The sequence below is a fragment of the Marmota marmota genome, unplaced genomic scaffold, assembly GCF_001458135.2.
Source record: "Marmota marmota marmota unplaced genomic scaffold, marMar, whole genome shotgun sequence".
Lineage (NCBI taxonomy): Eukaryota > Metazoa > Chordata > Mammalia > Rodentia > Sciuridae > Marmota > Marmota marmota.
Genome location: NW_026011044.1, coordinates 1741 through 7442, shown reverse-complemented (window position 1 = coordinate 7442; position 5702 = coordinate 1741). Strand labels below are relative to the sequence as shown.

The 5702-nt window shown below is 38.4% G+C and overlaps 1 long non-coding RNA gene across 1 annotated transcript; it reads right to left on the bottom strand.

Annotated features, from left to right (window-relative positions):
- On the bottom strand, positions 1-3240 carry LOC125614929. The gene is made up of 2 exons (XR_007345504.1): positions 2901-3240; positions 1-745 (listed from the first exon to the last, which is right to left on the bottom strand). It is a non-coding gene; the product is annotated as an uncharacterized LOC125614929 (long non-coding RNA).
- Positions 3241-5702: the final 2462 nt, after the last annotated feature.

The following is a 5702-nucleotide window of genomic DNA, read 5'->3' as shown; positions in this document are numbered from 1 at the left end:
CAAGTAGCTATTATGTGATATCACTAGCAATGCTTCCTAAGCTGGCCCCAAATGAGGCCTCGATCCTCAGCTGGATTACATTCCACACATCCACATCACCTCTGGCATAGGTGCAGAAGAGAGATGACTAAGACATCTTCCATGACTCTCAACTTTACGGAAAAATTGTTTTGAAGAGGTGAGGGATAGGGGGTCACTTGACAGATCCTGCAGAATGCAGAGCAGGTATGTTTTTGAATAAGGATTTATGTGTTTGTAAAATTTGTTTATTTCCTTTTTGCCAGCAAAAATTTACCAGTAATTTTTTTTTTTCTTTTTCTTTTCAGAACGGGGATCGAATGCACAGCTTGGGGAATGGGAGGCAAGGGCTTTGCCCCTTTCCCATTAAGCTGCTTCCCAGCCCATTCATTCATCGCCAGTGTGGGTATTCGGGGCTGCTTTTATGAATGAATCTACTATGAATATTTCACAAAAGACTGACCAATGGCGTTAGTATGTGTCCAACCCAATTAGCATAACTTTGGGCCAATAGCATTGTTACTTCTTTCAAGTCCTAATTAGCATAAGTTTGGACCAATAGCATTGGACCAAGTGCTATATAAACCCTTGGAGGCGGTTTTGGAGAAAAGAAGCTGCCCAGACCTTCAAGATTGGTGCGCTGGATGTTTGCTTGAGTTCCGCCCGAGTTCCACGGAAGTTGCAGCCTGGTTTGTTTCCTGGAGATGAGTCTTCCACTTCCAAGAGACTGCGAAAGAAGAAGAGATGGTTGAGAATCTGCTGGGGTCTGCTGCAGCACTGGATGGAATGGCCCGCCATGAAGAGCTAGGACTCCTCTGTGCTGCAGAGGCTTCCCCACCCCGTGCGCACAGATCCTACCTACCAACAGAAGCCATGGATTTTCATCTGCGAACTCCGGTTTCAAAGGTATTGTTATATGCAAGATATATAAATATATATTTAAATATATTATATGTAATAGATATATAAATATATAATATTTACAATTATATAATATCCATTATATATCATGTCTATTATATATTATAATATATATTTATATATTATATGTAAATATATAAATATTGCAATTTTTAAATTTTAATTTCTATCAGTAAAATTATGAGATTCATAGAGAATAGAAAATTATTTCCCACAGTTCTGGAGGTTAGAAGTCAGAAAAGTCTGTCCCAATAGTTGTGTCATCATTGGGCAGAAAAGTGGGAGAGACTAAACCCACTCTTAAAAGCCGTTTTCTTTCCATTCATTCGAAGTTGAGTTCAGTGCTATCAAAATGTTTAAAGGAACCTAGGAAATGTTTCATTTTATTAATTTTATTTATTGGTCATTTTTAGTTATAAAATCCGTTTTTTAAAATTTTTAAAGTTGTAAATGAACCTTTATATTATTTTATTTATATTTGGTACTGAGAATTAAACCCAGTGCCTCACACATGCTAGGCAAGTGCTCTGCCTCTGAGCCACAACCCTGGCCCATAAAATTGATTTTGATATAGTCCATATTTGTATAATTAGACCTTATCTATTTAGAGTTGCATTCTTAGGATGTACATGGTGGTGGGATTCACTGTTTTGTTTACACATATATACATGGAAAAGCTTCATCAGAGTCTTTCCACTGTCTTTCCTTTGTTTATGCCCCCTCCTTTCCCTTCATTCCCTATTGTCTAATCTACTGCACTTCTGTTTCCATCATCCTCCTGTTGTGGGTTAGCTTCCACATATCAGATAAAATATTTGTCCTTTGTGTTTTGTAAACTGGCTTAGCTTCAGTTATCATGATTGTCTCCAGGTGGATCCATTTATGGGCAGATATTGTAGTCATATTGTTTTCTGCAAATTGATATGTTTTTTAATCTACTTTTAAAAAGTTTGTTCTAATTCTACATGACAATAGAATGCATTTTGACATATCATACATAAATGTAGGATGATCCCTCATGCTTCTGGTTGTGCAAGAAATAGCATTACACCAGTCATGTATTTGTATATGTACTTTGGATGATAATGTCTGATTCATTCTACTATCCATTCTACCCACTATACCCCTTCCTCTCTCTTCACTCCTCAATACAGTCTAAGCAACTATATTCTTCCCTACCTGCCCTTGCCCCCTTCCTGTGACTAGCATAAGCACATCAGGGAAAACTTGTAACCTTTGTTTTTTGGGATTGGATTATCACTTAGCATGATCAACTCCATCCATTTACCAGCAAATGTCATGATTTCATTCTTCTTAAAGGCTGAGTTGTATTCCTTCATATGTATGTGTGTGTATATATATATATATAAATTGTTTTTTGTGTGTATGTATATATATATGTATATACATATATATACACAAATACACACATATGTATATATATATGCTCATACACACCACATTTTCTTTATTCGTTTATCTGTTGAAAGACACCTAGGTTAGCTCCATAATTCAGCTGTTATGAGTCGAGCTGCTGTAAACATAAACATGTCATTGTAATATGCTGATTTTAAATTCTTTGGTTATAAAATGAGGAAAGGAATAGCTGTGTCAAATGTAAGTTCCATTTGACGTTTTCTGAGGAACTTCTGTACTGCTTTCCATAATGGTTGCACCAATTTGCAGTCCCAGAAGCAATGTGTGCATGCACCCTTTCCCACATCCTCACCAACATATTCTTACTTGATGGTTGTATTCTGGATAATCATGTTTTTGACTGGGGTGAGATGAAATCTTGGAGTACTTTTGATTTGCTTTCCTCTAATGGCTAAACTTTGAACATTTTTTCATGTATTTTTTTGCTGCTTCTGTGAAGTGTCTGTACAGTTCCTTAGCCCATTTATTCATTTGGTTATTTGGGGTTTTTTTTGGTGTTATGTTCTTTGAGTTCTGCATATTACCTGGAGATTAATGCTCTGAGGTGCATGTGGTGAAGATTTTTTTCCATTCCGTAGGCTCTCTTTTCACATTATTGATTGTTTCCTTTGCTGAGAAGATGCTTTTTAATTTGAATCCATCTTGTTATTGATTCTTGAATTTACTTCTTGGAATGTAGGAGTCCCCTTAAGGAAGTCAGATCTTAGGCTGACATAGTGAAGATTTGGCCCTACTTTTTCTTCTATGAAGCACAGGATCTCTGTTCTACTTCCTAAGTTTTGACCCATTTTCAGTTGAGTTTTCTGCAGAGTGAGCGAGAGGGCTTTACTTTCATTTTATTTTATGTGGCTTTCCATTTGTTGAATAGGCTTTTTTTTTCTTTCATGAATGTTTTTGGTGCCTTTGTCTTGTATGAGATAACTGTGTTTTTGTGAATTTGTCTCTGTGTCTTCGATTCTGTGCCATTCATTGGTCTATGTGTCATTTTGATGACGATACAATGCTGTTTTTTGTTACTGTGGCTCTGTAGTACAGTTTAAGCCATACTATTATGATGTGTCTTACTTCACTCTTCTTGCTAAAGATTGCTTTGGGTATTCTGTGTCTCTTATTTTTCTACATGAATATCATGATTGTTTTTTCTAGTTCTGTGAAGAATTGTCTTTGGGATTTTCATATGAATTGCATTAAAATTTATGACCAAGCACAAATTCGTTAAAACTATGAAAACAAATCCCAGCTCACCATGGACCTGACAGCTGTCTGATCACTGGTGTCTGTTGACCCAGCCACTATCTCCTGCACACTTGGTGGTGAAGCTGAGGTTACTCTTTGCATTTTGGTGTTAAGGGTGTCTCAGAGTTGAGTCTACTCTGCATGTTGGTGCTGAGGTCTGGGTTCAGGCACACTTGGCCACCACACAGCCTGGGATACTTTGCTGGATTTTCTAAACTTTTTTGTGTCTGAAATTTCTTTGGGTCCTTTAATCACTTTGCTTGATTAACTTCTGTGTGTTAGGCACTATACTCTGTGTGGAGTACAGAGTGAATAGGCCAAGTCCATGCTTCCATGGAACTTAATGAAGTTAGTAGAATAATTATAGCATCTATATCTACCTCAATGTTACTGTGAAACTTAGAAGACAGTATGTCTGTTAATAACTGCAGTGCTGAGGACTGTAATATTACTGAGGAAATTCACAGAAGATTCATCAGGCATCACCTTGTTTTTGTCTGGGAAGTCTGAGAAATGTAAAGTTGTTGGTTTTTCTATAATAAAAACAGACATTTAACACAGTTCATATCTGAAGTCTGTGAACTTCAGGAATGCCTGTGGGTTGCCTGTCTCTAGGTCAGACACACAGTCCTGTGCTTACTCAATACAGGTTTGGAGACCCTTGAAGCCTCTTCTATAACCATGAGAGCTAGTGCTTCCTAGTCAGCAGGCCAAGTCCAAGTCTCCAGGTCACATAGATGACACATCCCTATGGTGCTGACTTCCCCCCAATCAGTTCATCTCCTGCTTCACATACTCACTGGCCACCATTAGCTGGATGGGCCCTGTCCCATTTATGGGAATTTTATAGCCTGTGCGTTAATTGTCCAGAGCTTTCCGAGAGGGGCCTGGCCTTTCCTAATCACCAGAACAATCTCTGTGTCCTCTTCACATGGTCCTGTTTTTACTGGCTCTAAGTGTGCTTTGTGCAGTTGGTGGTGTACTGCAAGCTCATACCACATTCATTTTGTGTCCTCTTCCTTATAGCACTTAACACGGTGCTGGTATTTGGTCTGAAAAATGACCCTAAACTTCTTCATGACCATACAGTTAAGAAAACCTAGGGTTTGGAGGCGATGATAGTATGGAGAGAAACCAATTCCTCCTAGGGAAACACACGCACAATCAAATTTCATTTCAGTAAAATGACATCTTGCACACCAAAATCAAGCAATTCTGGATGGATTTCAGAGTGTTAAAAAAATGTGGGGAAAACAGAACTAGAAGATAAAATTGAATAGTTTCTCAATTTCTGCTTGGGAGCCGGTTCTCACTGTCAGATCACACTTTGCTTAAGCTGGGGATCACATGAAGTGAGACATGTAGAAACACATCTTCAGTTACTTTTCTTGTTGTGACACAGAACATTTCCTTAGTCTTTTTTGAGGGAAAAATCACACATTTCCTTTAAATATTGCTCCTAATGTATGCTGTGCTAGGGCTGTTCTGCCTCAGCCATTAAAAACCTGGGCTTTGTGTAGAGGGATCCTGATTCTTAGAAGAAGTCTAAGCAGCAAAGAGAGACACTTATAAAATCATTTGTCAGAACAGGACTCCACTGTGACTATAAATGTTGAGTAATCACTTCTGTTTCTGTGTTTTTAGTATCTGTGCTGCCTCTCCACCTGGTGGTCTTTAACTGATAAGCTGTCTCTTGACATTGGCCTGCATGAGGACACCACATGAGAGGACTTGGGGGTGGTGGAGGGCCTGGCTGGGGTTGGGTTGGACAACTGTGTGAGACACCATGGAAGATGCATTAGACCAATGTCTGAATGTAGATCAATGACACCACAAGGCAGATGATTATTTTTCTTGTTTATTGATGAATCATAAGCTAATGTGAAGCAGTGGTTGGCAAATTGTGGGTACAGTATAAACGCTTGTGTGAGTGAATGCAAAAAAACCTACAAGTCTGAAATGTGGATCTGGTGAATAGAATAAGGAATTCTGCCAGGTGACCTGCAAGTCAGAGTGACTGTGTAAGGAAAGCATCAAGGATGCTTCAGAAATATTATTGGATTACTCCTTCATTCACTCATGCAAAATTA